Source organism: Vidua macroura, chromosome 2, assembly GCF_024509145.1.
Source record: "Vidua macroura isolate BioBank_ID:100142 chromosome 2, ASM2450914v1, whole genome shotgun sequence".
Classification (NCBI taxonomy): domain Eukaryota; kingdom Metazoa; phylum Chordata; class Aves; order Passeriformes; family Viduidae; genus Vidua; species Vidua macroura.
The window spans coordinates 4,948,778-4,960,907 of record NC_071572.1 but is presented as its reverse complement, the minus strand read 5'-3'; positions in this window follow the sequence as shown (position 1 = coordinate 4,960,907).

The window sequence follows — 12,130 nt, the reverse complement described above, 5'->3', positions numbered from 1 at the left end:
AATCAGAACTTAATTTTTGCTGCAATGCATCGGGTCAAATCCGAGAGAAAACATCAAACCCACATGGACTGTCGACCTCCACTTTGTTCTATGAATACAAACCTTGATATAACAGGACACTGCTCCAAAACCTTTCACCCTGACTGAAGAAACTGCAGTGCAATGGAAACAGCACTTCCCAAGCCTGCATGTTGTTAAAAAGAAGAGGGAATCATTATTGAAAAGCTGACATCAAAACTGGAATTTCAACTGACATGACAGAACTACAACAATGTTGAACCCTTGTGTAGCTAAGACATTTTCAGAAGAGTTTTGATGTTCATTGCTTGTTATCATGACATTTTCACAGCCCAACATGGCTGATATTTTAGTATTATCAGCAGTCTGGAGATGAGGGTGCTGCTCTTGGAGCTGAAAGTGTTGTTATTTCATATTTCTGGAAGGACCCCTGAAAATTCCTTTTGAACTCTTCTGTTTCTATAAAAAGACTGTATGATAAGTATCCATTGTGGTCTGCTTTTGTATTAAATAGAAATCCAGTGTAAAATGTGGAAAGCTACTGGAATCTTCCCAACCAGAAGGCACACTGACCCCCAGTTCAATGACAATCACTTATGGGTAGACCCAGCCCTGTGAGCCTGCAAATCTTCCTTTATTCTTCCTTCTGATTTTTGTTAGACCCCTTGCTGTGCCTTCTTAATAATGCACAGGCAGGATGTAGAATCACAGAATCACGGAATGGTTTGGTCTCTAAGGGACCATCCAGCTCCAACCCCCTTGCCACATAAAAGAGTCACTCCCTACAGCTGGATTTTCCTGCCCCTCCATATACCATTAACATTCATGCCAGAGGCTTTAAAATAATCACAGTATTAACATATTTATTTATATTAAGCCCAGTGAGTATACCTGGGGGTTTAGGACGTTTGCTGTGGGAGGTGTTTTGTATGGACATGGGCATTGTGTTTTATTCAGAGAGGTGGGACTGATGAACTGGTTATCAGCATTACAGCTGGAATGAATTGGTGCACAAAAGAGTAACTCTTCAAAGAGTTTTTAAGGCAGGTTACCAAACCTTGCTGTTTCCTTGGGATTTCTTCTCTTCGTTCAACAAAAATCATTTTCAACACCACATGTGCAGGTACAGAGGGCTGCCAAAGCAGGTGGGGCTGAAGGCAGCTCTGGTTTAAGTAATCCTGATTAGGGGTTTCATGGCAAACACCTTGGGAGTGTTTAAGACCTTTATATTAGGGGAGTGTCTATTTGCCACGTTATTAAAGAGGCTGATGAAACAGCCTCTGGTTTGGGAACTCGGATCACTGGTGTGACACAGGGTTAAATTACAACCACAGTAACATGTCACAGACTGTCAGGAAATTAATCCAATGTTCTCCACATGCTGGACATTGTGAGACATGTCCAGCACGTGAAGAAAAATTCCTTTGCCATTTATCATCTGTTCCTGTCACCGTGACAGTTTAGCCAAGAAACTGAGAAAAAGCTGGGAAGTTTGGATGAACCACAAGTGACTTTTATTCAATATGAAGTTTTCCCAGAGATTCTGAAAAGTATCACATGGATAAACTCTCCTTTGGCCAACCCAAAATATTTTTTTTTTACATGTGTGATGTACAAATAAGCAGGAAATTTCTATAAAGAGTCAGAGATAAGCATAAAAACGAGAGCCTATGATTGGTGTCTGAGGAAGCCGAAGTGTCTTCTAAGAGGTGTCATGCATTTTACTTGCTTTTGACATGCTTTTAACACATCCTGCACCAGGGACATCCCAGCACAGAGGTGGGGATCTGCCCAGCTCTGCTCACAGGGCAAGGTTCAAGTAAGTCTGTAAACGCAAATTTAACAACTGTACATTTGGTTTAAAAAAAGGTTCTTCACTTTTTAGAGTGTCTCCAATACCCAAAGAAAGCAGGTTGAAAGCTTTCACTCTAAGTGCTGCACTGTGCATCCTGCTGGTGCTGCTTCCAGACTAATTTGATCCCTGAAAGGTGCACACACTCCAGCATCTCTGGGAGTGCAGCACGGGTTTAAGATCTGCAGGCCAAATTTATTTCCTCCAACAAAAAGCCCTGTGAGAAGCAGTATCAGAGTTGTGGGCACCAAGAGCCCCAGATTACACAAAGCACAGTAAGAAAGGAGCTTACCTGGTGTGTTTGACTTTAGGGAAGGTACAAGGAAGTGTTTCTTATCTGGACTGAAAGAGCACACTCGATCATTGCCTCTAATCTCTCTTTTGATGTGTTTAACACGAGCAGAGGCTTCCAAGTTTGTTTTGTTGCTTTTGTCACATGTGTTCTTGCTGGTGGAGCTCCAGCCCCAGTAGAGGACAGCAGGTTGTGGCCCCAGCATCGACAGCAGGTATATGAGTAAGTTTTTGAATAGTTTGCATCATTTTTGGCAAGGGAGAGGTAAAAAAGGCACCAATCTTATGGGTTGTCAAAATACAACTAGACCAGTATTTCCTGATCAAAAGAAAACTGACTCCATCACCAGTTCATTTCCCTGAAGAGAGCTTTGATAGTCTGAGCAATGCAATTGTAATATGCAATGAGCAAGAGGAAAAAAAGATTATTGATTTCCCCACCTCCTAATGCTGGAGTGTATTTACTCAAGGTAAATGCAGGCACCGGGCTGGCAGCTGAGACAGGAGCCTGGCCTTGCCTCAGGCATCCACGTCAGAGCTCTGCTCTGAGGCTGCCAGCCATAAATTGGTCCCCCTGGAGCTTTCAGGTGAGAGAGGGAAGGCAGGGAGGGGGGAGAAAATTATAAGGGAAGAGAAAAGAACAAGAATGCCTTGAAGCACCACAGCATGAAGCACTTAGAGGAAATAATTTGCCCTTAAAATCACCAGTAAATCATAATTCCTTCCTACAGGTTTCCCACTGTTTGAAGGACATTTTGCAGAGGGAGTCAAGTGGAAGGGAGTTTTAGATCCTTTTCATACAACTTCATGTGCCATTTATTTGGTCACCTTTACTCTAAGCAGCATTTTCTCTGTCAGAAACAAATTTGAAATGCTCATAATCATGTGAAGCCCACAGCAGATGGCAGCATACAGCAAAATTTTGCCTCCATCCTCTGTTAAAAGAATAAATAAATAAACGCTGACCAGCTCGTGCCTCGTGCCTCCACCAGCAGTGGAGAATGCAAATGCAGTCACAGCACTTGTCACATTTTTGGCTGTCTGAGGAGAGGTTACTGAGGAGATGCAGATCCCCCAGCAGAGGAGGGGACTCTCAGGCACCTGGGAGTGTGGTCAAAGCATCCTCAGACCTCCCCAGGTGTCCTCTGGTGGTGCTGGCCCCAGCTCCCCAAATTGTGTGGCTGCTGTGTGCTAGTGCTGCTGGCTTCTCATGCTGTGGGATACCCTGGAAATCACAGCCTCAGGATTTCTCATGTTCTGATATATTGTTATTTTCAAAATATTTTAAAAAATTGCAGTGGAATACCAGTAAGATGTCACTGCAGAGCTGGCTTTGATCCAGAGAGAGTTGTTGAGCAGTTTATTACCCACATCTCCAAATATCGGTCTATTCCCAGTGGAGGCTGAATTTATAATTGGACATTAACAGTGAAAAAGAACTTTCTCTTTAGAAATTATTTTGTCACTCACCAATGACAGAAAGAAAAAAGTTTATTTAAAGGTTTAGCAACCTTCCTTTTTATTAGCACTTTTACTAGGACTGGGATGGGATCACAACTTACAGGCCTCAGGGCAAAAGTAAGACCATCACATAAAAATATTTCTGCACAGGTACCTGGTGCTAGACACTTCCAGCCTCGTACAGATAACTGAATTTTAGGAAGCTGGTAGGGAAGTGGAAGATAAACTTCTCCAGAAACAAAATACTTCATTGCACCATGGCTGCAATGAAGAGGGAAGAGAAAGGTGACACCTATTCAAGATTTCCTTCACCTCCTCCTCCTGCTTCTCCCTGAAGAAGGAGGAAAACATGTCCATGGCAGCTGGAGAGCTCTGTGTCCCTGCCCCTCCATGGCTCTGCATCCCCACACCCATCCACGCCACGATAATCCCTGATTTTTGTAGCTCCTCCTCTGCAATACCCCAGATCCTCTCTGCCTCTCAGAGACCTTCTTGCCTCACAGGCCCTTTGCTTTCTCCACAGGTCTGTGTCCCTGTTGCATCCTGGGTTTTAGGTTCAGATTTGGGGTTTTGGTCTTTGTTAGCTTACCAGTTCCATGTATCCTCGTGTATCCTCGTGTATTCCCCCACCTCGCAGTGTCTGGCCCCAGGCTGCCGGCCATTGGGTGTTCTCCCCTGCCACTCCTGTGACCATTCCCCCGTCCTGTCCCCGGCAGTTCCGTGCTCGTCACCTCATCCTCGCGGTCCCACTGACCCTGAACCCCCGTGTCCGCCCCTGTCGTGTCCCCATTGGCCGTTGTGGCAATGTCACCACCACGGTGCCTGTGTTCGTTGGGCAGAGAGCTCCAGTTTTCCCCTGTCCCGCCCCTATATCCCTCCGCGGCACCCCAGCCTTGGGGCCAGATTCGTCCATGCGAGGTTGGGAGCGGCTGCAGCTTCTCCATTGCAGCTCCTGCGACCAATAAAGCATCCAGCCTCCACGCGGACGGGTTTGGACAATTCCCTGCCTCTTCGTTTCCTTCCCTCGCGCCGACGACAACGCGCGGCCAGCCCACCCCGGCACACAGCCGCAGAAGTGCCTGGAATTAGCAGCGCGCCGACCCTGACGAGGAGCCGAGGCGCCAAGCCGCGCCCTCGGGAGCCGGTCGGGGTGGGAAAAGTGACGCGCCGCCAGAAGTGGCGCCCAACGTGGGGCCACGGCCAGCGCAGAGTCGTAGCGCAGGCAGAGAGCCACCACAGAGCACCCAGGAGCTGCTCCCTAAATGCCAACCTTCCCTCTGCTGGCTGTCCCTCATGTGCCCTGCCCATGGCACTCGCTGGGCAAGGGGCAGGGCAGGCAGCAGACCATCAGCCCAGCAGCTGGTGCCAAGCCAAACGTGTCACATCCCTGCTTTTCCCTCAGTGGCAACAGTCACAAATTGCCACAAAACGTGTCCGATGTTGGTATCACCGTTTCAGTAGTTTCTCCTGCAGTTTCTGTCTCAAATTCTGTCCAACAGGATGAGGAGTGTTGAGGTTTGCCTCCAGTCCCACGCAGCTGCCTCAGAAGAAGGAGAACCAGAAGACAAAGGTGAACCTTGTGGGTTGAGATAAGAACAGTTTAATAACTGAAAATAATAATATTAATAAAAGCAACAACAGCACTGAAAAAGGACAGAGGGAGAGAGAAATTAAACCCAAGAAACACAAGGGATGCCCAGTGCTCACCTTGCACTGACCAATGCCCAGCCCAGCCCCAGCCCCTCACAGACAACTGCCCCCAGTTTCTACATTGAGTATGAGGTTTCACAGCATGGAATATCCCTTTGGCTACTTCAGATCACCTGTCCTGTCCCTCGTGGCTTCTTGTGCAGCTCCTCACTGGCAGAGCATGGGAGACTGAGCCCTTGGTTTAAGGTGATCAGTACTTAGCAACAGCCAAAACATCCGTGTGTTATCAACATTATTCTCCTGCTAAATCCAAAACACAGCACTGTACCAGCTACTGAGGAGAAAATTAACTCTATCCCAGCCAAAACCAGGGCATGGGGTGATTGGGGGACTGGGCAGCCCAGAGGGAGGAGGGCAGATGTGCTCCCTGTTTGCAAGAAGCAGGCAGAGCCCCAGGGTATAAGATAACTTCAAGCCTTCATTCCCATGCAAAGGCAGCACCCTCTCCTGCTCCCCAGCTCCTCATCCTTCTGGGGTGGAGCCTCTTGTCACACTGCCCTGTGGCCCTGTCACAGTCCCAGCCAGTCCTTGAGCATCCCTGCACTTGTCCTGCTGTCCCTGCACAGGTGTCACTCACAGCAGATCCATGTCCCCTGTTCCAGTGACCTCTGGGCACCAAGCACTGCTCCTTCCCAAGGGAACCACAGCCCCACTGGCCACCCCATCCTTCACTCTTGTGGAACTGAGCCTCCTGGGTGTTTGCAGAGAAAGGAGGGAGGCAGAGAAAGGACTGAAGCCTCAAACTGCAAATAGGCTTGAGAATAAACATAAGCCAGCAACCAAAAAGGGACAAAATGCCTTGGAAAAGTTAAAGAGCTTGACATTTGTGGTTTATATCCAGGACCTTCTGCTCCCTGCTTTCACAGTCCAGGAGCTCCCAAAAGGGTGTGTTTGGTGGAGATTGGGCTCCACAGAGAAACTCAAGGCCAGGTCAGTGGCAGCAGAGACAGAGCACACCTCACTGCCTCGGGGGGCTGCTGTTCCCCTCCCTGCCAGCAGCAGATGGAGCAAACTGGGAGCATCCCAGTTTATGTGTTGGCAAATGCCAGGCCTTCCCTCTGGCAGCCCTGCCTGCTGCGCAGTGCCAGATGTGCTGCACCTGTGGATCAGCCCTTCCCAGCTTTCTCAGCCCTTCCCAGCTTTCTCAGCCCGAGGGCCATAGTCATTTTAAACAAAGTCAGGACCATCTTGGACCATGCAGCCAAATGATTTTTTATTTACAAGTAGAGGTGCTTCTTTATTTATGTGACTTCCCTTTTCCTGTTCATCCATGTATATGCATGGGCATGTGTTAATATTTATAAAGTCTTTTTCTTTTTCTTTTTCTTTTTCTTTTTCTTTTTCTTTTTCTTTTTCTTTTTCTTTTTCTTTTTCTTTTTCTTTTTCTTTTTCTTTTTATTTTTCTTTTTCTTTTTCTTTTTCTGTTATCTTTATTTCTGGCAGCTGCTGTGCTGGCCAGCAGCAGCTATGGTAACTGACAGATTGGGACTGGAAATTCAGGAATGCTGCTTCAGGTGATCAATTAATTCCCTTCCCATTGCAAATGTTGATTCTAGGACCCAAAAATCCTAGTCCCTGCCTGAGATACAGATTTGCTGGAGAGGAGGGTGATGACTGCTGTTCCTGAGAGCCCTCTGAGTGCTGCCAGCATCCCTTTGTGAGACACCAGGGATGTCACTGTGAGACCCATCCTCACAGGGGGATTTGTCACTCATGAGAATCACACAAATACCACACACACCTCTGGTGTGAGGACTGCAGCAGGGCAGGGATGGAGCCAGAGCCATCCCAGGGAGAGGGGAACTGTTGGGGAGAGCTTCCAGCCCACAGGGCATCCTTCCCCCCAGGAAGGGCTCCTGCAGTCCTGCAAGGGCTGCCTTTTCCCAAAAGCTCCCTGTTCCCCAGGGCTGCCTTTTCCCAAAAGCTCCCTGTTCCCAAGGGCCGCCTTTTCCCAAAAGCTCCCTGTTCCCCAGGGCTGCCTTTTCCCAAAAGCTCCCTGTTCCTGTTCCCCAGGGCTGCCTGCACCCAGCTGGTGCCTGCCTGGGGTAACCCCTCCACCCCAAAGCTTGGCAGGCAGCAGTGTCACCTTTTGTACCCCACTGACGTCACCAGCTCTGCAATGTTGACTGAGCCCTAATCAGTCCCTGTGGATAGCAATTACTGCAATGAGTGTAACATTTAATGACCTCTCTTCAGGCCCTGTGGAAGTTCCCGGGAAGCAACAGAAAACCACTGGCACACGTGGGAATGGGGCTTCTCCCAGGCTGTTTTGCCAGTGATGGTTTTGCAGCAGGAAGACCTGCAGCCCCATAATCCCAATTTCCCCAGTGCTACAACCTCTGCACATTATCCAGCAAGGCAGGGAGAGCCTGGAGTGGAAGGACTGCACCACTGCTCTGCCTTTTACCTGAAGGCACAGGTACCAAGTCTTCCAAACACTGGTACAAGAGAGGAGGAATGATAACAAGCCCCTCTGCAAATCCTGTCTCAGTTGGGTCTACACATCTTTGCCTTGCTAAAGAACAAACCAATTTCTTCCTTTTTCCCCCCATGACTTGCAGCCCCTGTTCATTTTGTCCCTTGGACTGAGCACTGCTTGAAGGATCCCCATCACCTGCATAATTTAAGAAGCAAATAGAAAATATTGCTGCACACACATATAAAAGCATTGATCTGGTGATTCACTGTATTGGATAACTTATTTAGCAGCTGGCAGAACACAAACCCAGTGATAAATCAGAGCCAGGCTGGTGAGAATGCCCAGCTTGATGGCTGAACTCCCCTTTGCCCAGGATCAGCCACTAGCCTGCTTTAAATGTGCTAAAAACATGTTAATCAAAGGTGACTAAAAAAATTAAAACAGTAACAAAGCTCCACAATTAAAATCAGCATGTTTGAGTAAACACAACCAGTGTAAAATAAAAGCTCAAAAGGGATTTTTTCCTTTGGATACACATCCTGCCTAAAGCCTGCAGATGGACATTATCCTGAATCCTAACCACCTCCCTGGCTGTGGGGTAGCAGTGACCCAGAGACAAAGCTCAGGAGTTTCTCTATAAGCATCCAGGAACTGTAAAATCCAGCATCTGAAATTAGCCTGGGCTGCTACGTAACGCTTCATAGGGAGCTTGCTTCACTATCAAGAAATACTAAACATTGAGTAAATAATGTGCTTATAGCTGTAAAGTTATGTGCAGAGGTAAAGTTACGTGCAGAGGTGAAATGTAGCTCAGTCCAGGATCATGATGGACATGATGGACACAGCAAATGAAGGCAGTCTGAGCATTGTTCCTCAGAAAAGGAGGGAGGGTAAAGTTTGGGACACCAATGATTTGTGTTTCTCCGAGCTGCAGCAGCACAGTCACACAGAGATCTGCTTTCCCAGCAGTGCTGCTTTTTGAGCAGATCAAAATAACAGTTTTCTGAATCAGATCAGGAATTATTGCAGCTTCTTTCTTTCTTTCTTGAGTTGGTGAAAAGCTGGTTTAATTTTGGACTGAAACCATTCAGCAGCTCAAAGGGAGCAGCCCCATTCTACCAGCAGAATTAGGGAGCAAAGCTGCGTTGCTGCTTTCAAATTGTGTATGGGAGCCTCTCACTCTGTTGTGTATGTGTATGTGCCATCAGGAAAAATAAAGTGGTGCTGAGAACCTGCCTCAAGGATTGTGCTACAAAAAAATCGAATCAGTTTTCATTCTCCAGGATAATTGAATTCAAAAAACAAGCCAATATTCAGAAGGGGAAAGAGATTTTCTTAACGTTTAGTTAATCTGCTAATAGTGTAAGGTTTATTTAAATAAGTTTCTGTGGCATCATCCTGTATAATCCGTGCTGTAGGCAGCTCAGAAAGGTTTCTTATGGAGGAACCTTTAACTGAAAGGTTTCTTATGGAAAAACCTTTAAGGTTTCTTATGGAGGAACCTTTAACTGAAAGGTTTCTTATGGAGGTGCCTTTAGCTACCCAGGAAAAGGAGCAGGAGGAGAGGCACAGGGACAGGCAGAGTCTCTCAGGTGTTGTTTGGGCAATACTCTGTCAAACAGGTTAAAAGGATTTCTGCTGGAGGTGTTTGTGGCCAGGCAGGGTGGGACAAGCTGTGATGCCTCAGACCTTCTGGCTGGACCTCTGGCCCCTGGAGCATCCTTGGCAAGGTGGCTGGAGCAGAGCATTGCCAGGGGATGGAGGGAGAAGGGCTGGTTTGCCTCAGAGCAGGCCAAAAGCAGACACCAAACCCATCATCAGTGCCACACTGGAGCTGAGGGGTTTTTCTTGAGCCTTTTGCTTGTCACATGGGCCATCCTCTGTCACATGGACCACCCCTGGCACTGCCCACAGTCTCATGGCATCGCTCTCTTGCCACACTGAGCCCATCCCCAGTGCTGACACCTTTGAACAGCTGATGTTTCCAGCTTCCAGCACTGCCTGTTTGCACAGGGAAAGGCAGTGTCACCCCCTCAGAGGCTCCTCAGGGTGCTGTTCAGGGGCACACCAGCCTGCACAGCAATGTTTTGGCTGCAGACATAGAATAGAAAAAAAAAAAGAAAATACTGCATTAAAGTGTGAAGATTAATATATTCTACTTCTGACAGCAGGCCAGGACCATAACCTACTTCACTTAGCAGCCCTTTGCTCAGAGGATTGACCTGTGCTGGGCCTGTTTATAGTGGCAGTGCAGCCCTGAGCTCATGGCTACTTTAGATGCAGATTTGGCTACCCATCAGTGCAAGGGCAGGTGTGGCCCTGACAGGAATAGAGGGACCAAGGAGAAGCTGACAGCAGGACCCTGTGACATGGCAGGGGGTTGGAACCAGATGATCTTTGAGGTTCTTTCCAAGCCAAACCTGTCCATGATTCTGTGACATGCAGCCTTCAGGTTCTTCCAGGGCTGTGGCATGGGAGGAGGCACTTGGGAATACTTGGGGGGCAAATGCCACCGTGGGCTCATAGCAGAGATCTCCTGAGCATGGCTGGGGAGCAAGAACAAGGGCTAGGAGGAGCTCAGGGTAATCCTGGTGCTGGCCTGAGCCAAAGGAAAACAACTCTATCTCGAGGTCATTAAGTACACAAATTAACCAGAAAAAATCAATTCCTTTCTCCTGCAGCAAGCTCAAGCATGGATGTGCTCAGATGCTGATGAAGGGAGGGAGGGAGGGAGGGGAAGGGGGAAATTTGACCCCTCAGAACCCCTGGACTATGGGAATCTTTGAAACAAGCAGCCTCTGTGCAGGGCAGAGAGGCTGGGGGATGGATTGGGATGCTCACACCCAAGTGTTGTGCAAATTCCCCAGGTCCTGTGTGGTGCTGCCCAGCTCCCAGGAGTGCTGCAGATGCCATGGGCTATAGCAGCTGGCACCAAGGGTGCAGACAACCAAACTGAGCCCTGAGGGAGAGCACTCAGGGACTTGAGCATACCCAAAGGTGCCCAATTTGTGAAGAAAAAAGAAATTTTTTCCATTTGTAATGAAAAAAATAAAAATAAAAATATCCATCTCTGAAAATCAGTCCCTTCATATTTCCTGTCCCAATATTGCTGAAGAAGAGGAAAGCTGGAGGAAAACATGGAGTTTGCAATTATCAGCCCTTCCCATGCAGCCCTCAGGACTGGCTGCAGGGGTGCAGCTCCTTCAGGTCAGGGATGGCCCCAGATCCAGGGACAGGCAGGGTCCAGCCATGGCTGGTGCAGGTTCTGCCCTCCCTGTGGCCCCGTCAAAGCTGAACTCCTGCTGCTTTATCCTTGGCATTTGTGGTTTCAGGAAAAGTGGGGCAAAAAGTGCTGGGCTGTGGATTCATCCCCCCCCATCTCCTGCAGGGATCTCACATTTCAGATGGTTTTTACTCCCATTACTTCAGCTCTGAATAACAAACCACACCCCACTGCATGTGGAGGAGATTTTTTTTGGACTCCATGATCTCAGAGATCTTTTCCAACCTAATTAATTTGTGATTTTAAAACCAGTTTTGCTAAGCTTTAGGTCCAGGATGCCTGTAACGGAGGACTGGAGAGGAAAGACACCATCTAAGTTTAGCTGGATGTCAAGGAGGTGAAGCAGAGAACCTGCTGAAATCTGCTTTCATCATGCTGCTTTCCTGAGGAGAGGGATTGCTGACTCTCTCCTGTGAGGAGAATGAGGTAGGCAAGAGCTTGGAGCAAAAGGCTGGCTCCCAAAAGCAGGGAAAGGGGCTGATCCAGCAATTCCAGCCTTGCTCCTGCAGGAGCAAACACCAACCCAGCAGGAATGGAGGGGCTCAGGACAGCCCTGCTGCCTCCTGGGCTGTGAAGGCAGGTGGAAAAGGGACTGGCCACCTCAGCCTGGGGTTGTTGCTGCATTTTCCTGGAATCAGATTGAAATCCACCAGGCCAAGCAGGAGCATTAGGATGGGGCTTTTGCAGGGCTGTTTTCCCTGGTGGCCATGAACAGTCACATCGAGCCATCAGTGGCCCACACTGGGCTTCAGGTGACTTGTAGTCAGAGGGGTAACCTGCAGTGCAAGCAGGAACCCTGAAGCTGTTAAAGCAAGTATTTGCTATGGCATGAGCAATTTGTTTTTATTTTATAATGTCTAGAAAGGTAAAAGGATGTTAAAAGAAAATTATTTCCTTCTCCTAAATCTCACCCTCCTTTGAGCTGTGTCATGAGAGAGGGATGAGTCCAAGACAGGAGCGGCCCAAACTTTAGTGAAGCACAGGATTTAAGGCACATCTGCTTTGTGGAGGTCTCTATGCACAAAGCCTATTTGATTTAACCAACTAAAAAGAGGAAGAAAGAGAGATTATTTAAGGGTTCACTTTATTAGTCCCA